The sequence below is a fragment of the Ambystoma mexicanum genome, chromosome 5p (assembly GCF_040938575.1).
Source record: "Ambystoma mexicanum isolate Mex_15411 chromosome 5p, UKY_AmexF1_1, whole genome shotgun sequence".
NCBI lineage: Eukaryota > Metazoa > Chordata > Amphibia > Caudata > Ambystomatidae > Ambystoma > Ambystoma mexicanum.
In genome coordinates, this window is record NC_090930.1 from 1,295,773,912 (window position 1) to 1,295,796,543 (window position 22,632).

A 22,632-nucleotide genomic window follows, 5' to 3' on the forward strand; every position below is an offset into this window, starting at 1 on the left:
TATGGTCTATCATGTTTTCTAGGCTAAAATGCATGGGTTATGCATGAGCATTAATTTCTATAACCATTTCATGGTCAGAGCATGGTAGTCCAGGAATTACTTTTTTCAATTTCATTCAATTTCAGTCTCAAAGGATTGGGGGAGGGGGGAAAACCATGAATATGGCTCTCCAAAGTGGGGGCATAATAGCCCCGGTGCTGCTGCCTCTGGAGCCCGGGTCTCCTGTAACATTAAGTAGAAAAAGAAGGTCAGGCGCGCACTCTGGTCCCTCCCCCAATTGTGGGTAAGATTTGTGTTTGGAGGGGAGTTGGTTCCTGGTCTCCTGAATGAAACACTTATGCCATCACTACAATAACCAGAATCCTTTGAGACTGAAATTGAAAAAAGTAATTAGCAACACCTGAAAAGGAACACAGCTAACACAGCCTCCCTGATGAGAGTTTGAGACTTGAAAGTACTTGGAGGAGTAGAACTAACTATTGTGCTTTGGAACTGTAGCAGTTGGGATTTAACCCTGATAATTTTTGAACATTGTTGGGACTATTTGCATCTTGGATTCAGCCCTGTTATTATTTTTTTAACTGTGTTGGGATTCAACCCTGTTATTACTTACATCAGGATTAAATGACTTGGAACCAGAGTGCGCGCCTGACCTTCTTTTTCTACTTAATAGCATAAGCACTATTGCCTGGGGGATACAATGGACCTCATTATAAGTTTGCCAGTCCGGAAACAAGGGTGCCTTGGATTGGGTTTAAAATAAGTCGTCGTCTGGCCCACACTTGCCATATTGCCCTCCTTTGTTAATTCTTGGTTGCAAAAAACCTCACATGCTCTATATGAACGGCCCTCAAAGTTGCTGGCACACTTGTAGCCATGAGATGTCACATAGAGTTTTGTATTCCTCAAATAGTAATTCTGTTGTTTTCATGGGGCTCTTCTTAACATAGTAAGATGCAGCTCAGAAATTAACGGCCAATGCATGGGACTCACTGGATCAACGCACACTAGTTTGCATATGTAGCGGTAAGAATGGTACCACTTTGCCAAAACATACAACCGATTCAAACACCCTTTCAAAGAAGGTAGCAGGCGCTCCTCTCCCTCATGCGATGGTCTTTCTGGAGAGGAGCGCCAGCTACCTTCTTTGAAATGTTTGCAAGGAACTTGGGGTTGGTCACCCTGAGTTACCAGGGGGCAACCAGGCGTGGACTCCCTGCTCACTGTGATCAGAGAGACAAAGCTTCACCTCACTAATGAGGCCCAACAAGGCTGAAACACGTGTATGGGGTTGCTTTTGGTACACTTGTTCAGAGAGGAATTCCCATAGCATTTCGGTGCTGGACTGCCCATGTGGGCGGGACAAAGACTGATATGCAAATGGATATTTCCCATTTGTGAAAGGTACAGTGAGCAAAAAGCGTGTGCTGCAAACTCTCATCTCAGAACAGGTTATCAGGCCATGTTCTTTCTGGAGTGGAGCGCCTGCTACCTTCTTTGAAAGATCCAACTACCCATCACACCAGAAAATGCAACTTACTATTGTCCAAAGACTCTGAAGTAGTCCACTCAGCAGGACCCAGCCGTCAGTTCCAAGGGAGTTCAATGTGATACGCTCAAACATCCATGGATGCATAGAGGGTGGGGCAGACTCTGAACCAGCGTGGGCCCTGGACAGCAAGCTTCACACAGTATTTGTATTAGGGTCTCGCCACGTCTCCCTTCCTGGTATATTTGACAGACCTGAACTCACTTATTCTAAGCAGGATAATCTATTGGGCTTTGTCCAAGGAAGTATGAATGTGTTAACGTACACAATAACATTTCAACAACTGTCACTAAAAACTGCCTGACCAGAGGAAGCGTGCTTTACATTGTATTGGCATCGATTATCTGAAGACCTCAAATATGAGCTCACTAGAGTTCCTCACATGACATATTTTGATGATTTATTTAAACTCATTCTAAAAATGTACTACAGGCTCCAGGAGAGAAACCAAGAACAAAAGAAACAATGTGAAGTATGCCTCAGCTCATGAATCTTCCTTCTGCACCTACCTCAGAAGAAGTTCCAGGGGTCAAACACATGCAGATTGGAACTGAAGAAGCCCTTTATTTGATGAAGAATGCATTTGCAGATGTACTAAAGGTTTATGTATGTATTGCAGCTCCTCCACTCATCTTGTTCGTCTTTGTCCCCAGACACCATCATGAAGAGGGGGAAACCTATCTCCCACTCTAAAAAGGGACACTAGTCTTGGAGAAAGTTTCTCATCCCCAGTGTATTAATAAGGAGAGCCTAGCCTTGGAACAGAAGCATGTTATCCTATTAGTTTTGAAAGTACAATTATATCCCCATGAATCTAGCATTATCAAATCTGCTGTATTGGTTGATTCAGACACTGCAAGGATCAAGATCAGGCCCAGAAGATGGGAATACAATACATTACCAAGTAAGAAGCCCAACCGGCAGAAGGCATTGATGGCAGACCTTTAGTCAGTGGTCCTATTATTATAGTTCTGGGCATGAACATAAATCAACATTGGGAAACACTCACCTCTGCTGTAGCTAATTTTACATTCATCCTTTGTATACCATGGCTGTCATTGCACAACCCATGTATCAACTGGGCGGCTCAGTCATTATTCCTTGGTTCTGAAAAATGCGTAAATCATTGTCCCTCAACTTTTCACTACCAGAGGAAACCGTAGGACCAGTGGTCTAAACCCATCAATTGGTTCGGATGAAATACACACAATTCAAAGACATGTTTCAAAAAGAAGAAGAAAAGAAACTGACTCCCTACAGACGGAGGATTGTAACATCGATCTGATACCGGACTCTACCATCCCGTTCAGCCAGATGCACATGCTGTCCCCTTACAAAAAGATGACTGTACGGGAATATCTAGATAAAAACATACAAAACAGCCTAATTAAAGTATGGATATCATCAGGTGGTGCTTCTCTATTTTGTATCCCCAAGAAGGAGACATCTGAATTATGGCCATGCATTGATTATAGGGGTTTGAATCGTATTATAATAAAAGAAAAATACCCTCTTCCACTCATCCCTGACATCCTAGAAGCAGCAAGGTCAGCTCGGAACTTCACCAAACCGGACTTGCCAGGAGACTATCAGCTCATCATGATCAAGGTGGATGAATGTAAAACAGCTTTCCATTACCTTTTGAACACTTTCAATATCAGTTAATGCTCTTTGGGCTAGCTAATGTCTCGCCCATATTCCAAAGATTTATGGATCATTTGTTTGCTAACTCTCCTCTTCACACAGTCGTCGTCTATTTAGATGAGTTATTAATATTTTCACAGAAAGAGAACGACCATCAACATAATTTCTGTGAGATACCTTTGCATTTGCAACAGAACAAATTGAAATCTAAACCTGTAAAGCGTCTTTTTGCGTATCATCAGAAGTATACTTGGGCTATACCCTTTCAGATCATGGAGTTGCAATGGACCTTCGCAAAGTTCAAGCTATTTTTCAATGAAAGGCACCCAGATCAGTAAAATAAATTCAGCATTTTCTGGGCATAGCTATTTTTTACAGAATATTTATTTGTGGATTTTCCAGTTTGGTGTTACCACTTACGAGACTATTAAAAAAGGATATTACGATGGACTCAGGAGACTGAAGAAGCTTTTGAGAAATTGAAGAGATGCTTTACAACAGCCCCCCTTCTAAAACAACCTCTGTTTGACCAACCTTATTACAGACAGATGCCTCTCATTTTGCAGCCGTCTTATAACAGAAACACAGGATACATGAGGAAAACCCTTTTGCGTACTATTCCAGGACCTTGACTGAGGCTGAATGCAATTTTTTGGTGTTGGAGAAAGAATTTTTGGCAATACAACTTGCCTTTCAAGAGTGGAGACATGTGTTGCTTGGAGCAAAATGTCTGGTCAACATACAAACCAAAGAAAGGGACCTCCAGTTGCTCCAAAATTATGATTGTCAAAATAGTTATCAGGGAAGATGGGTACATTTATTTTTACATTACCAGTTTAATTTGATGTATAATCCTGGAACTCAAAACATATTGGCTGATACAATGTCATGGATGGGCTGACAGAGAAGGAAATACCAATCTTAAGAGGGAAGATGCTAACACATGGCGCACTTATCATGGTGGTAAACACATTTCTTCAACAGCTGCAACATAACACATTACTGTTTACAACAGACCAAGCAGTTAAAAAGAAACTTGAATCTAGGAGTGGGTTGTTTCCGTGGCTCCAACAAATGTACGTTCCAATGGAAGGTTTATGCAAAAAGATGTAATTACTGGCTCATGACTATGCTGTAGCAGAGCATCGGAGATGAACATTTACCTTAGACCTGATCCAGCTGTACTTTTGGTCACCCCGGATGAGAAGAATGGTCCATTAACATTTCCTTACCTTTTTGTACCTGTGCTCAGAGTAAAACTCCTTGTCAGTATCCAGTTGGTAAGCTAACACAAGCACCATTACGCACCAGACTATGGCAAAGGACGTCTACTGAATGTACTACCTTCAGCATGTTCAGCAAAATGGCACATTTCTTCCTGCAGTAAAAACTACCTACTGCTAGTGAAATTAGTTGTGTGTTCATTAGTGATATATTTCCGTCAGCATGACTTACTAGTAGTTATCGTTTTCCTATAGGGGAACACAGTATACTTCGGGATTCTGGAAGGCAGTTTGCAAGGCTTTCGGGATTGACAGAGCCCTCCCTTCTGGGCACCATCCTGAATCTAACAGACAAAGAGAAAGATTGAAACAATCACTCAAACAATACTTGAGATGTTTCACCAATGCTACACTAGACAGCTGGTTGTCTCTTCTGGCTGTCACAGAGTTCTCAAACAATAAAAAGCTACATTCTGCACTAAAGATGAGTCCATTCCACTTCACCTACGGTTACCACCTGAGCTGGCACCCATCCTCTCAGCTCCAGTAGTTGAAGAACCTTTATGGGACTTGCATGAGGTTCACCACCAAACCCAACAGGCTTTGAAACATGCAGAATAGGAATCAAAAAAGTATGCAGATAGGAAGAGAATACCTGCTCTGGAATTCCTCATAGGGGAACTAGTCTGGTTATCAGTAAAATATCTACCACAACAGTTTATGCCCTCCAAGTTATCCATGAGATATTTTGGACTATTTGAATCCTAAAGAGGATAAATCCTGTGGCTTACCATATTTGTCTTCCACCGTCCTGACATAGAATACATCCAGTATTTCATCTATCGTTACTCAACCCCTTCCAGGGTGTAAGGACACGGAGAACCAGACCACCTGTTATCGACAACAACCAAGTCGAGTATGAGGTGGCAGCAATCTGTGACTCCAATTTCTATTGTGGCAATCTACATTATCTTGTGCATTGGAAAGGGCAGAGCATCACAGAAATATCTTGGGAACCTGTATGCAATGTTCAAGCCCCCATTCTGATAAGGAACTTTCATCATTGTTGTCCATAGAAACCTGGTTGCACTGGATTTGGAATGAGGCATAATCTTAGAACACCTCACAACAGCACAGGGGCCTGAAAGATGTCAACGACCATGTCGTTGTGGCAACGGTGGAGGAGGAAACAGACGTCCTCAATATGGTGCAATGAGACATTCGCAAGCCCATTCCAAGGTGAAACTTGTGTATGGACAAACTGACGTCCTGACGCCAAATAGGGCCCCGTGGTTTGGAAGCAGACTGAGGATTTGGTGGCTATAAGGGAGTGTGATGCCTGGTAAGTAGTGCATCATTACTCTTGTCTTTCCCTCCCCCAGTTGCAATACACAAGTGTTCCTGGTTCTTGTACCCTCCTATTTCCTCCTGCATTGCTCTTTCTTTCCTGGACCCTTCTGTTGATGGCATTCTGCCTTATTACTGGAACTCTGCTCTGGGGTACACCATGCAAACTTATGTTTGTTCTGTGGAGGTGGTCACTTCTCATTTCTGGTCTTCATTCCTGCTTCCTTCTCGTCTCTAGAGGAGTTTCTTTTCCTGGTCATCTGGTTTTCCTCCTTGTTGGACCCATGTTCCTGGGGCAGCCTCTTGCCTTCAGTCTTCATACAGTGGGCGAGGTGGCTTCTTGTGGAGACAGGCCTTTCCTCTTCCCTACGAACTCACAAGGGACCTCTCAAGTAAGGCATGTTGCCGAGAAGGACATAGGCAGATGACTCTCCAATGCCGACACCACTGCTTTGTCCATTCAATTTGAGCAATGGAGTAAGAAGAAAGCAGCAAATGTGGACATATTTCAAGTATACAAAATTAAGTGGATACGAATTTTCTACAAATTCCAGCAAAACTGACAAAACACTGACCCCACTGCAGAGTTTGAGCCGATTGCTAGAATGCGTTCAGTCAGAAATACATTGAATCTAAAGAGTCCCAGCAATATTCTAAGCATGACATCTGTAATTTTTGTTAGGTAAGTCCCAATCTGATTGTGCATGTTCATCCTAAAATGATCTCTATTACATTCTTCCCCACCTGCGTCTCCTCCATCCTATTCTGCCAACCGGTCAACTTTGATATGGAAGATGGATTGGAGAACAAATGTAAGCAATTGGTTTAGGCTGGAATATTTACAATACATGTAATACATGATTTCATATACTCTATGGATGGTGGAAGCTCAAGGGTCCTACAGGGTGCGGCAGCAGGGTGATATATTGCTTGCTTTGGCGTGCCACACTGTGGACTACTCCCCCCTATTCCACTGTGGGTGTTTAGTTTTGAGAGGGTTCCCTGTATATCTGATGACTACAGCTACCATATGTCCTTGCAGCAGAATCAACATTGTTTGATTACACTTGCATTAGTTTTTTGCTGCTAGTGAGGCTGCCTCCCTGATGACATGATGAGCACAGAAACCGGTCGGAGGAGAACATTGGTAGCTGTGGAGGTGAATTGAGAAGGGAACCATAGTGCACCCTTTCCATCCAGTGTTGCTTATGTTTTAGGTACACTTGAGTGTGGCTGCTCCAGGGTACTACAGGGTAATGCACCAGGGCAATATATGCCTTGCTTTTGAGTGCCACACTGTGGGCTACTCCCCTCCTCCCCCACAGTGAGTGTTTGGTTTGAGCGGGTTCTCTACACCATATGACTACAGCTATCATAAGTGCTTGCAGCAGAATAAACATTGATTGAATACATGTGCGCTGGTGTTTGGCTGCAAGTGAGACTGCCTCCTGATGACATGATGAGCACAGAAACCGGTCGGAAGATAACAACTGTAGCTTTGAAGGTTAAGTGTGCAGGGAACCAGAGTGTGCCCCTTCCATCCAGTGCTGTTTATATTTAAGGTACTCTGGAGGGTGGAAGCTCCAAGGTCCTACAGGGTGCTGCACCGGGGCGATATATGGCTTGCTTTGGAGTGCCAAATTGTGGGATATTATATGATATTTTATTTGTATTGCGCTCGTACACAAGTGATTCAGAGCGTGACTAGGCAAGGGAGGGGAACAGGGGAGAACACAACACAACAACAACAACGATCTTACTAGGCCCAGTGACATTGAGAACGTGCAAGTCCATGGGAATGGGAAAAGGGAAAAAGTGCATGGAAGTGGGAGAGTGGAAAGTGCGGTGCAGAGGAGAGCAGATAAATAATAATAAATAAAATACATAGAAAATGGGGGCAATAAACAGTGGTAGTGCAGCCAGTAAGTGGCAAGTGCTGTGTGCTGTGTTTAAGGCAGCAGACAGGGTAAGTCTGATAAGTGCAGAAAAAGAAGAAAAATGGGGTAGGCTGTAAAGGTACAGATACAGTCCCCAGTGCAAAGAGTGGCCAGGAGGCAGTGCATGAGGGTGGCAAGGTGAGTAGGTACCTGGGCTCAGGTACACAGTGCCAAGTGAGAGCAGATCAGCAGGGGAAACGGGGTGCGAAGGCAGAAGCTAAGAGGAAGGTCTTGAGGTTCTTCCGGAACCGGATCTCCCCCTTCCCTCCACTGTGGGTGTTTGGGTTTGAGCACATTCCCTGCAAACCTGATGATTGTAGCTACCATCTGTCCTTGCAGCAGAATCAACATTGATTGATTACACCTGCACCCGCTTTTGGCTACAAGGGAGACTGCCTCCCTGATGACATGATGAGCAGAGAAACCAGTTAGAGGTGAAAAACGGTAGCTGTGGGGGTGAATTGTGCAGGGTAACATAGTGTGCCCCTTCCATCCAGTGATGTTTATGTTTAAGGTACTATTGAGGGTGGAAGCTCCAGGGCCGTGCAGGGTGCTGCACCAGGGTGGTATTGCCTTGCTTTGGAGTGCCACACTGTAGGTTATTCTGCCCCCCATCCAACTCCCCCAACGTGGGTATTTGTGGTTGAGCGGGTTCCCTGCAAACCTGATCACTACAGCTACCATAAATCCTTGCAGCAGAATCAGCATTCATTGATTACACCTGCACTGCCCTTGGGCTGCAATTGAGACTGCCTCCATGATGACGTGATGAGCACAGAAACAGGTTGAAGGAGAACATTGGTAGCTGTGGAGGTGAAGTGTGCAGTGAACCAGAGTGCACACGTTCAGTGCTGTTTACTATTATTTAAAAATCTACATTTGTCATGCACTTTTGGTCGAATTCAACAATTTACATATTGCTATCTATATATGTATATTTGTATGGGGGTAGGTGGGTAGCAGTGAGAGGGTGGAGATGTGGACTGGTCAGTTTGGGGAAACCACCATTAAAAAAAATAACTGGTTGAATTCCTGATGACCAAAAGTGCAGGAAACAAATGAAGAATTTTAAAATGAAGTCTATGAAAACATTTAGAACCATATTAAAAAACAGCCATGGAATTCTCCTGGAAAATTACATCCCAGAAAGTTAATAGGAATTAAACAGACTTCTATTTTAAAGCATCTTCTACACATGGTTGAGATTACTATGCAAAGTGAACGATGAAAAAGACCTATGGATATCATCTCCCTCTTATAGCACAACTATCCCACAATTAACTGATCTAACAGGTCCTTCCATTGGATGCAGAGCAACACCTCAAAGTTCACAAATGCAGTCTAGATCAAGACCCATTCCTTCTATTATACAAACCTTGGAAGTAGGAAAATGAGTAAGCTGCTATTGGCCTTTGGCTGAACACATCCTACAGAATGGCACCTTAAACATTAGTACCCGGCGTGGGTGTGTCCACGGGATACATGTAACGTGATTGGCTCGTTGCTGAGCCATGCCACAGTGTAATCCCATGAATGCACCTACGTGCCTGCGTTTGTTCCCGGCGGGGGGGTCATGGCAGCCCCTTAGCCAATGAAGAAGCTCGAAATGGGGCAATCCCCGCTCCGAGCCTCCCCATGGCTGGAGGCTGCCTTCGTCCCCCGCTGGGGACTCAGGTAGTTTTTTTTTTCCTACACCCCCCTCCCCTGCAAACTATCCCCTCCCCGCCCTCTCAACCCCACTTACCTTCTTTTTTCTTCTTTTATCTTCTTTTTTCTTCTTTTCTCTGGAGCGAACACGCTGGGAACACTTCTGTTCCCTTCCCATCGTGTCTGCTCCCGATGGCTGCCATGGAAAGGGAAAACAGACTACGTTTTCCCTTTCTCAGCGGCCATTTTATTTCAGTTTATTTCACTTTTTTTTTTCCTGTTCCGAAACGCGTTTCAGAACAGAAAAAAATGCAATTAGTACCCCGGTCTAACGGGCCAGGGTACTGATGGCTATTAACCCCTCGACAGTGTGCCAATACTAGCCATGGTAATGCCCCCTGGGGTGGTATTGGCCCGCTGTCTCGTGGCTTATTGCCACAGTATATCTGTGGATCAGGTTGCAAAATCCTCAAACGCCCAAGACTTCTTTAGTATATGTCTTCCTAGTGTATGAAAGAGTATGACATTTCCCTCAAATGGCTGATGGAGCTCTTTGCAATTAATATAACATGGTACATCACAGCATAAAGAAAACATGTCAAATCTAAAAATAGGTATAAAATAATAGAAGATGCCAGAAATAAAAAGAACACTATTATAAAATTTAGAAAGTTAATGCAATTAAAATGTTAACTCAAATAAGACTAAACACTAGTTACATAAGTATTGGGTGATTGGGAGAGTCTTTCATTCCTTCTTCAACTACAGGAGCAAAGTTTCCTGAAGTGTTGAGACTGGTAGAGAATTTTAGTGTAACACCCAATTTGATTGCATTAAACTGTCCGCATGGACATTTGGATCGCATTGGGTGTTACTGTTTTGTGCGCAGTCGTAAATACCGAAGATATGAAGCACGGGCTACGGGGTGTTCCCCGCTCCACATGTTTGGTATTTTGGTGTTTTACAGGTGTGGGGGTCTCCCCCACCGTCTTAAAATTGGCTTCAGGGGACAAAAATTGATCAGGCCCCCGTTTACAATGAACTTTCAAAACAAGGACCCAAGCACTCGCACTACGTGGAGTTTACCGACGAACAAATCGTCCGTGAATAAACAACCCAGATCCGAATTCCAGAAACATGTTTCCACCACAGAGAACGCCTGTTTAGGATTTCTTGACAAAGGAGTTTCCAACCGAGCAACAGACTTATTTTAAGTCATCTGAGAGACATTAAGCAGGAATAATTTGGTGGTTAAGGCTTTCCAGCTAAACCAAGTTGGATGAAGCAATGTAGAAACATGTTAAATTGTCTTTGTTCAACCAACCAATCGAGCTGCAGAAACGAATATGGCTTTAAGGGATAACAGTATGCTCTTATGTAGGCCAATAAACAAAGTGTTTGCCCTGTCAATTTGTCAGAGCTCAAGGGACTGGACAATTTGTCCGAAACATGCATTCACTGAAAAATGGAAAATCTAGCACAAGAGAGAAAGTTGGAATTGAGAGATTTGAGTTTTTGAGCAATACGATTTTTAAAATAAAATGTGTACTCTAAAAAAAAACACAAATATGTAGCTGAATCAACTATCGCTCCACAAATGCCTCCAGGATTAATACAGAAAGCCAGAACTTTGGACAAGTACCTGCATTTTCTGGTAAAGGAAGGGGTGGACTAAGCTGAAACAAGCTGCCATTTCAGCAAACCCCAAATAAGGGAGAAAATGGTTGCATTGCTATGCAGAAAGTTAACAAATAAAGGCTGAATGCATACCACCATGTTTGTTCGGCATTCAAAGCAGATTGCAAATGTGAGGAAATTTGACAGCAACCAAGGTCACCTCTTTTACCACCAATTTGGTGCTTCTCTTTGAGGCCCCACTCTCCCATTGTAGCAACTGTGGGTAGTTCCTCTGCATACTTGCCTGTGAACCAAATGAACCCCCACCCACCCACCCACCCTTCCACACACAGCTTAGGGATAAAGTTGCCTGCAGCTCATGAATGCTGCCCAAACGCTGGCCATCTTGGAGGTCATTTACATAGGCAAGACAAAGAAATGGCTGAACAATCTGTCATCTTGGAAGAAGATCCAACATGGTTATTAATTCATGATATTAAGCCAAAATAATCGTTTTTAAAAATACTCATTCGGCCAGACTGTTGCTCTCTGCCACAATTGTTTACTTGTTTTTATTGAATGGCAATCTAGAGTCCATTTATCAACTTTGAGTTACTATGCTGAACGGCGATATGGAAGAAACACAAAACCCTGCTTGCAGATTATCTTATAAAGATGACTTTTTTAAGAAGCACTTGCAGCGGCATGGAATGGCCACATGTAAACTATTCAGCAGAAAAAATAAACGCCCATTTGCAGAGCCTCTGAAATGTATTCAGACGAATTTTAAAAAGTGCATCGCATAGGCGCATCCATGTTTGAGCTTGACAGGCAGCTGAGTGGGGGATTATAACATCTTTAAATATGTGGAGAGTTCGAAACCCATTTCCCAATCCATTTGACCCGGTAGACTAAATTGGCTATCACACACTTAGATTGCTTCGTCTCCGAATCCTACTTGATTCTCGCAGTCTTACAAAATGGTACACTGTTTTCATTTTCATAATACTACACTGTTATTATGATTGCATGAGACAATCCCTCAAGAAAAAAAACAGGCACAATAAGTCTACACATTAGAATGAAAGGGAGGAAATTATACGCAAACCACTTAAACGCACTCATTATTATGGCCATTGCTACCCAGGGCCGCTGGAGAATTTCTAATTTAGTGCGCATTATGCAGTTTGAACCGTTTCATGTTCTGCATGGGAGCCGGCTGCAATTCAAATATCAGTGGCCATGAAAATTATGCACATACGTTTAGCATTAAAATCTCCAAGGGCACGGGAGAGGAGATGGGCACATGTCGCCACTGCGCGTGATGGAGGGTTCCTGTGAATTAATCATGTGGACATAATTTATCGCCATTTTACGTTTAGCTAGGGACGTTTCCCTGCATTTGTTGGAGTGCCTTATTATACATGCACAGTCCAGGCAGATAATGAGGCCAAAGCTTTCAGTGGCTAAAGGCAACAGGTCTTTGCTGGATCCGGTTATGATATACACTGGATTTTCAATGACGCATCAGTACTGATAACATGAGCAATTGTCGCTTTTGATGAGTGCACGCATTGTGCACAGTTGCGCTTCCCATGCAATTACATAACTTATTGCAGGCCCATATTTTCATGGATTTTCCTCATTACTGAAGTCCTCCATTTGCAATAGCTGCTGCTTTAAACATTTTAGGAACGTGTATTTATTTTCAAATATAAGCTGATCTTTTGGCAGCTGCAAGCATGATTGCAGTTTAAAAAAAAAATAACAATGTAATGTTTTCTCGTATTTGTCCAGGAAGGGAAATTAATAGAGGGGTGCTGAAGATGACCCTCAGATAAGGGATCTATTTTGTTTGAGTAACCATCGGCTTTTGGCCTAGCAAAGGTTTTTTCTGGAATTCCAATTCATACTCAATGTCAACATTAGGGCTTTTCCACGAAAGGTCGCAATCTGAGAGATGACGTTCCCTTCTCTGCCCTGCAGTTTAGAGAAGGCACATTTTGGACATGCCTCAGAGATAATGCCCTTAGTCAGAGTCCCCACAGGTGTCATTGTTATTCAATTTAAGAGTACTCCGTGTATCGATTTCGGAACCACTGGGATTTGAACTCAGCAGTCTTGAATGTACTATGGTACCCTTAGTACCACTTACTACTAGAAGTTTCTTGATACATTTGGGCCTCATAAGTAGCCCTGGATGAAAAAAATGTGATAAACCACGTCACCAAAATTTGAAAGTTTTCCGTCAGGTCAGATACCAAATTCATTTAATGGTAAGTTTGACCGGGTTCAATCTCACGGGCTATGAAGGTGCACTCTTGATCAATGTTTGCTTTCATTATTAGGTTGCTTCCAGGGTGACAGTTGGAGGCAGGCTAGAACATGGTTTACTAACTGGATTTAGTAGTTGAGCAGGGAGAAGGATAGGGAGATGTAGTAAGGAGTTAGGGTTTTAGATTTACGGAGGGCTTTGTTTTGATAGGTTTTTATTTGTTATGTCCTTGCTGTGTAATACGTTCAGCGATTAGAAGTTAATGTTAATGTTAAAGGACATTTGTACCGCGCACTATCACCATCGGAGTGGTGCCTTGGCGCTCTGGCGGCTCTGAAACGGGAGGGGAGGTTGAGTTAGTGGGAGGAAGCAGGAAAAGTGCACGAGGGCAGTGATGTACTGTTGGCGGCCTCAGCCCGGTGGGTCCGTTGGCTGGGCCTGGGGTGTTTGCGGCCGGTAGTCGTCGTGTACTGTTGTGCAAGGCAAGGCTATGTGTGTTTTTGTTTTGTTGTTGCAGTGTAGTGAAGTTTGTGCGGTTTGTTGTGCTGTAGGTTTTGGTTGTGTTTGGTTTGGAGTTTGAGAGGTGTATGCAGAAAGGGAAATAGTTAGTAGGGGTTGGTTAGTTTGCGTCTCTATCCTGAATTAATGCGCTCTGTTTGTGTAGTCTCCCCTGTTGCGGCTCTGTCATGAACTGGGTCTGACTGGCCTACAGGTTCCTTACTCCTCTAGCCCCTGCCTCTGACATGTTCTCTCATAGCTCCCCTTATCTTCCATTCATCCTCCTGTGGCCATTGCACCTGCCAATGACAACCTCTTAGGTAGTGGGCGATTGCCAATATCTCGATAATTCCACACCCATATGGTACCTGGTGGTAGTTAATTAAGGGGCAGTGAAAGTGTTGGTGGGATTGTCTGGGGCAGTTGACTCATTCTCCATGCGTATCGCCTGTGTTCCAGTCTAGCTAGTGTCACCCGTCCAGGTGTCGTGGGCGTTACTCTCTCAGGTCCGGGATGTCCGTGTCTTTTGGTTTAGTCATCCTTTTCCAGTTATGGTTTCCTGGTTTAATCTGTGGTGTTGTTGTAGAGCCAGGTTTTTAGTGATTTCCTGAATTTTAGGTGATCTTCAGTGTTTCTTATTTCTTTTGCTATGTTGTTCCAGGTTTTTGCGGCTAAGTGGTAGATGGAGGTGCCTCCAATTTTTTTCTTATGGTATGGTTTGAGTTCCAGGCGGATTTAGTTGCTTGATCGGAGGGGCCTTGTTGGTTTGTAGACTGTTATTTTCTTTTGTAGGAATTCTGCTCCTTGTCCGCTGATTGCCCTGTGCGTTATGCACATTGTTTTGAAGGTGATGCGATGTTTTACTGAGAGCCAGTGTAATGTTTTTAGGGCTGGAGTGATGTGGTCTCTTCTGGATAGTTTGAGGAGTAGTCTTGCTGCTGCATTTTGGATCTGTTGCAGTTTCTTAAGGAGGTATTCTGGTATTCCTAGGTAGAGGCTGTTTCCATAGTCGATTTTAGACATGATTAGGGCGATGATAGTGAGTGTTTTGTGCACGAAGGAGAGGAAAGGTAGAATTCTTCTTGCCGTGCGGAGGAGGAAAAAACATTTCTTCACTGTTGCATTTATTTGTGGTTCCAGGGTTAGGTTGTTGTCCATTAGGACTCCCAGATTTTTTACTACCTTCGATGGTGTTGGTGCGTTTCCCATTTCTGTTGGCCATGGGACGGTGGCTTCGTTCTCTTGGTCTTTGGATACGATCATGATTTCTGTCTTTCCTGGGTTGATTTTCAGGTTGTTGGCATCCTTCCAGTTGAAGACTTCTTTTAGACAGTCGGTTAGGGTTGGATGGTCGGCATCGGTGTCTTTGATTTTGTAGTTGATCTGAGTGTCATCTGCATAGTTGTAACATGTAATGTTGTATTTTTTGAAGATTCTGATGACTGGAGTCTGATAGATGTTGAAATATAGTGGAGATAGTGTGGATCCTTGTGGTACTCCGCAATCGTTGACTCGTGGAGTGGATTTGAAAGGTTTTATCCATACGGTCTCTGTTCTGTCTGCTAGGAATTATTTGGTCCAGCGTAGTGCTGTGTCTGTTATGCTTATGTCTTCTAATCCTTTGGTCAGGGTGTCGTGGCTAACTGTGTCAAAGGCTGCGGAGAGGTCGAACAGAATAAGGGCTGAGGTAGTGTTTGAGTCTGCGTTAGTTTTGAGGTCGTCCCAGATGGATAGTAGTGCTGTTTCCGTTCCTCTCGCTGGTCTGAAACCAATTTGGGCTTGGTCCAGCAGATGGTATTTTTCTACGTGTTTTTGGGTTAGTTTATATACGTAGGTTTCAAGAAGTTTCGCTGGGTAGGGGATGTTGGGGATTGGCCTGTAGTTGGAAAGGTCAACTACGTCACCACTTGTGTTTTTTAAGAGTGGCATGATGTGTGCTGATTTGAAGATCTTCGGTACAGTCCCTGTTGAAAGTGATAGATTTAGAAGGTTTCTGTAGTGTTCTGCTGGTGATCCTTGTGCGAGGATTGATTTGTAGATGTCTGGGGGGCATGGGTCCATGCGTGATTCCGCTTTCTTGCTTCGTTTAACCAGCATTGCGAATGCCTCTGCTGATATTTCAGGAAAGCTTCGGAGTTTGAGTTGTGGTTCCGAGTTGGGTTCGTTGGGTTGTATGTTGTGGTTGGTTGGTCGCTTTTGTATGGTTTGAAGAATGTCATTGATTTTTTTTTTGAAGTGATCTGCCAGGTCGTTGCATCATTTTTCTGGGGGGGTTGGGGTGTTATCACAGCCTAGTGGGTTTCTCATTTCTTCAATGATGTTAAACATTTATTTTTTTGTGTTGGTGGCATTATTGATTCTGTCATCGTAATGTCTTTTCTTTGCCTTTTGAATTTCCTTCTTGTATGCACGGATTTGTTTCTGGTACAGTTTTTTCCCTGGGTTATATTCTTTCCTCCATTCCAATTCCATCTTTCTGTTTTCCTTTTTCATGTAGTTTAATTGTCGGGTGAACCATTTTGCCATTGCTCTTTTTTTTGATGGGGTGAACGGTTTTTCTGGGGCAATCTTGTCTATAGTATCTGCGATCCATTTGTGCAGTACCTATGCTTTTCCGTCTAGGTCAGCTAGCTCCAGTTCTGTAGTTGAGGGTTTCGTTAATCCCAGTTGTTCGAATAGGTTGCTTTCTTTGACGTGTTTCCAGTTTCTTTTGGTGGTGGTTGTGAGTTTTGGATGTTGGATGTAGGCTTGGGTAGGCAGAGTAATCACGAATGGGATGATGAGATGGTCGCTCCATAGTATTTGTATCGGAGGTGCTGTGGTGATGAGTTTTTCTTTGGCGAAAATTGCATCTAGGGTGTGTCCTGCCGAGTGTGTTGCTCCTTTGACTAGTTGTCGTAGTTTCATGGTGCCGAGTTGATCAATTAGTGAGTTTTGGGAGTTGGCGTGGCTGTCTTCAAACCAGATGTTGAAGTCCCCCAGGATGATTAGGTGTTCGTGGTTGATGGCTAAGTTGGCGGTGTCTTCTATGAAGTTATCGGCGAATGTTGCATCATATGTTGGTGGTCTGTATACCAGGATGAATGTGATGTTGGTTTTTGGGCTCGCTGTTAGGTACATTACCATGGTTTCGCAGTTGAGGATGTTGAGTCGTTCGTCAGTTTTTATTTTCAGGTGTTCTTTGAATTCTATGGCGATGCCTCCTCCTTTTTTCTTTTTTCTGTTTATTTGTAGGCATTTGAAGTCGGTCGGAAGGCAGCTTTGAAGTGTGATTTTGTAGTTGTCGTCCAGCCATGTTTCTGTGATGAACAGGATGTCAATGCCGTTGTCGTCGAGTAGGTCGAGGATCTCTGTTGAGTGTTTTGACATGGATCTTGCGTTTATTAGATTGCAGTGAAGTTTGGAGTGAAGTGGGTGAACAAAAGTAGTGTAACCAGATAAATGTAGGGAGAAGGAATCCCTATGAGTGAATGCAGCTTGGGTGACCACGAGAGACACATATCCATGATTTGCATGTGTATGATATCTGTCTGTGAGAAAATACCAGTGATTGAAGATAGATAATACTAGTCATTGGGCCTCATTACGAGTTTGGCGGTAACCCGCCAGTGCTACCTGCAGGTTGCTGCCAAACTCATAACAACGTTTCACAACCTGATATCCCAGTGCCATCGGCACATTACAAGTCCCACAGCTCCAGGATATCAGGCGGTGGAAAGTGTAAGTCCCCAATCCCATGGAGTCCCAGAGGACTCCATGGGAATGGGACATGGTAGCACCGGCACCTTTGGTAACAGTGTCGGTAACAGCTTCTGTTACAACCATGGCTGCAGGGGCTGGTGCAACCATCCCTGCAGGCATACTCATAGTCTGGGGGCCCTGAAAGCGTGGCAGTACATTGTTACAAGCACCCCTATTTCTGGACTGCCAGGCTCATAATGAGGTCCATTGTGTGATTTAGGTGACTTTTAATGACACATGGTGATATGAGACAAACTTGTGCAATATTTGTGGGAAAAGGTGCAGTTTTAGTGAGGTGGGAGTTATCATTCAATGTACATCACCTGAAATGAGTGATTGAGCTACATGCCATGAAAGGCATTTTAGTGAAGCAGGAGGAAAGGTGGATCCCTGCGGTGGCTTGTTTGAGGCGAAAGCATTGTTTATGGAAGAAAGTAGCAGTGACTTAGTGAGCAATGGCAATGCTAGTCACTGTCCATATCTTGACATGAGTAACACAGTAACCATCCAATTACGTTCAGGTAGTGGAGGAGGAGGGAGAGCAGGTAAAGCAGGGACTCCTGAAGGGAAGCTTGTGGAAATACAAACATAGGAAATATTTGGAGAAGAAAGTATCAGACATTCAGGGAGGTGAGAGGTACCATTCAGTGTCCAACTAATGTAGTGTGTGAATGACACAAGTATCATCAGTTAACACTTATGTGGTGGTGAAGGGGCATCAGGAACAAAGGATCTCTAATAACAGTTTGGGTCAGATCAGGCTTGCACAATATTTGCTGGAGAACATTGCAAGGATTCTGGGAAGCAGATATACCATTTAGAGGGCCTCATCACGACTTCGGCGGTAACCCTTAAATCCGGCAGTAGCGCTATTACCGCCAGATTTAAGGGTCCGCCGAATCAGGGCTTTGGCGGATTTCACCCCAGCTCTGAGCTGGGGGGAAATCTGCTGTAAATTCACACTATTACCGCCGGCGGGAAATCTGCCGGCGGTATTAGCGCAAAGATTCCCCATTGAGCCCAATGGGGAATGGGGCATTCCCAAATGGGCTCAGTGGGGAATGGGGACTTACATTACCGCAGAACTCGTGATCCGTCGCTATTAGCGCCGGGGAGTTCGGCGGTAGGGCTAATACCGCCCGCGCTAATAGTGGTACCGTTACCGCCCAAGTCGTGATGAGGCCCAGAGAGTAGACAACACATTTAAACAATATGTTTAGATCGCTCGAATAATGCATTGGAGGGGGGGAGACATGCTGCTAATATGTTCTTCACTTATTCTGAAGAATATTCTGTATGCATTGGTGATGCCAAAATTGTATTTGGTCCAAAGAAGGTATGAGAAATCTTACCTTCTTCACCTTGTCACAAGTTGCTCTGGAGTAAATGTTCCAGTACAAGTACACAAAGTGGTATTGCACCAAGGGCGTTCCCCAACAGCGCTTTGAGGCCATTCCAATGGCATTAGGTGCTATACAAATGCCATATTTATTTATTGATTCCATTAATTAATTTATTAATGGATTTATAAAGCGCACTAAACCCACAGACATCAAGACACTTGTTACAGATTAGTCAAACCAGGTCGGGTAGAAGAGAGTCAGAAAAAGTTAGGGGTTTCTGATCAGTCCTGCAACAGGCCCTAGGAGAATGGCAGTATAGTAAGGTGTTTCCAGAAGGTCCAGTAGGATTGTTCTGCACTCCGTGCTGGGGGTAGAGCGTTCCAGTTCTTGGTGGCTATTAAAAGGAAGCTCCTCCCATCGGCTCTTGTTCACTTGAATCTTGGGGTAATCCGTTGTTGCGAATAGCCGGAGCGAGTTGGCCCTGCAGATTGGTCTTTTTTGGGGTTTTGGGTCAGGTATATGGGCCAGTCTTTGGAAAGTAATGTGGTCACAAATAGGGAGCCATTGAGCTTTTTTCTGGCAGCTGAAATATGCCCACACCAGGCGATGTTCAGTGCAGCTCAAAGTGCATTGTTCTGGATGACTTGAAGTTTGTTTATGTTGTGAGTGGTGGTACCAGCAAATAGGGCGTTGCAATGGTCAAGTCTGGACCCATTAAGTGCACAGGCGATGGTAAGGCAGCTGTGTTCACAGAGGAATATCCTGCTAGTGTTGATTAGCTCGGTGGTGTGCAGCTGGAGAAGCTATGGCAGTGACATGCCTAGTTAGTGACAGGCTAGCATCTATATGTACACCCAGGGTCTTCACAGTGTTCGAGAGATGGCTAGTTATGACATTTATGTTGACGGCCGTGTAGGCCTGGTGCAGCTTGTTGAGGACGACTTGAGAAACAATCAGGTGAATTTTTTTCTTGTCATCATTTAGTCAGAGAAGGTTATCTGCTATCCAGGCTTGGATTGTTTGGTACACTGTTTGCTGAGCGATGGAATCAGTGGCGTAGTTGCTAGTTAGGGGAAGGAGAATTTGTGTATCATCCTTGTAGTTTTTGTAGGATATGCCCTCGTTATCGAGGTTGTCAAACAGCTTTGGTGAATATGTTGTAGAGTGTGGGAAAGACGCAGGAGCTTTGGGGTACACCTCAGGTGACTGGCAATGAGGGGGATGAGGCATTGTCGGCGGAGACTCTCATGGTCCTGTTGGATAAGAAGGAGGTTTCCCAGGTGATAGCTTCAGGTGAGAAATTTGCCACAGAGGCAAAGTACTGGCATAGGATTTGATGGTCTATGAGGTTGAAGGCTACGGACAGGTCCAGTAGTATATTTATACATACCATAACATCATGAACATCTTCCAAGACTGACAGAGGAGGCTGCACTTTCAGCGGTATCTCAGGGTCAGTATGGCGACAGGTGCAGACCTCATGAAGAGCAGGGGATGATTGAACATTCCATGGCTCTATCTCTTCTACCCCAATACACTGATACATCAGATAATTATTTCGAGTATGATGAGGGCATGGATCTAGATAAGGGATAAGGCAATAATGTATGTTGCGGTTAGAAAACTGTGATGCTGAAGACGATGATGAGGAGGGCAATGCCAGCACGCATACAGAGGCAAAAGTATTAATGGAAGCTTGGCTCCCTCTTATGGACTGTGTCTTCCAGAAACAACTTTCCTGTCACACCTGGAACATCATCACCACCACCAGACCCAGATAAGTGCAGCCTGTGTGTTGATGGGTCACCAAACAAATCAAAAGCGTGGCAGTACTTTACATAGAAAATACAGCAATCCAGGCAGGCCAGTTGCATCCTCTGCTGGAAAATGGCACATAACAGTTATCCTCCATTGCGTCAGGTCAGTGTTGAAGACGACATAAAGTGATGGCAAACACATTACAAGTCACATGACAGACAGTGCCTACTCAATGCTAACCTGGCTTTATTGTTGACATCAATCCTCTTGCCTTACTATTTTGGTGAAAACCCTTTATTCTGTCAGCTTGTGAGAATGGCAGCTCAGTGCTCTGAAATTAAACACCACCTTTACTGAGATTGTATGACACGGTTATGGCTATTATAGGGTACTACAGGTTCATACTAACGCAGTCATAGTTCCATAACATCTACTTCATGATAGACAAATGAACAGTGTCTACATGGTATGAAACACCAAACAGGGTGGACTTTTCTTCATCCACTAGAAAGGATGGGTCCTGAAGTAATGCACATGGGCAGCAGTTGTATGCAGTTCATCAGCAGGTAATGTTGTGTATGCAAAAATATGAGGCATGAAGCCATTGTGGGGTTGCTTTCTGGGAGAAGGTGGATGAGTTGGAGGTAAAGTAGCTAAATGTTTGCAGTCATCTGTGTTTTTTTTTTTATACAGCAGACCATGGATTGTACGTATTTGCTGTTTTATATATTGGCAAGACAATGCAAGTCCCACATTTTGCACATGTCCTGTACATTGTTGTTGCATGCTTTGTGAAACATAGTTAACTTCAGAAAGAAATGGTCAACGTGGCCCACAAAATACCAGCTCACATTTTAGATACACTTAGCATGCCAAAATTCCTCTGTGCCAATTGGAATTGCGCCACAATCTGACACAGCAAAACCTGAATATCTTTGTGGTCATTTGCTAGAATTCGGATTTACACATGTTGGCAGTCTATATGAACAGTACAGTGCTATCACTGATCATGTCAACGCTCACAGCTACATCCTAGATGGAGAATTCTTTCAAATGATCCAGTAGCAGTTGCCATCCAAAAGCTGTGCTCTGCTATTGCCTTCAAACAAGCCACCAAGCAGATTAGCCAACAAAAGGCACAACCTTCCTTTAATCTCTCCTTCTGATGTACTTGCTTCATGTGGACCTGACATGATATGATATGATATGATATGAAATGATATGATATGATATGCCTGTGCCTTGGCAGATGTTGCAGAGTTGAACAGCTGGTGAGGGATCTCCTTTAAACCTACCATGGTGATGCATGAATAACTTGATTAAAAGCTGCTACCTGATACTTTACCTATGGGAAAGTATGATTATTTAGGACAATGCAGGTACAGCCAAAAAGAGTTGTTGCATCAAAGCCTTTCGTGTCTGCCTGCATGAGACATCTTTCAGTGCCACGTGCTGAACAATTGACATTTATGTCAATGAACAAGCACTTCATTGAGGGGTATCCAGTGATAACGTCTTCATGGAAAATGTCTCCGGGGGAAGATATTAACCCACATTTGCATCCTGAATAAAATCAAGCACTTTGCCAAATATTCTAGGACTGGAGTTTAGATTAGTAATTGACAACCGTCCAAGAATATTTGGCAAAGCGCCTGATTTTATATAGGTTGCAAATGTGGGAAAATATCTCCTCTCTGAAGCGATATGGCAGGGAAGTATTTTTAGGGTGTAGGAAACAAATGCCTCACTAGTGACAACCAGTGACATCATCACATAGAGCCCATTGAGGTACACTACGGAGAGCCATTTACCGTTAGTTAATACAGTAGCTATTCTATTCTATAGGATTTTTATAGAGTGCCAACTCGCCCGCAGGTCTCAGAGCGCTCAGTTGAGGACTTGTTACCTTCTGCATATTAAAAACCAAAACGTGTAGCTTGGTTGTTTCATTTTCTTGGGAAACTGATATATGTCGTACTTACCAAGAAGCCCTGCCTTACTGATGACAACACTTCACTCCTTTTTGTGTCAGTACAGCGTTTGGGTCTTTCAA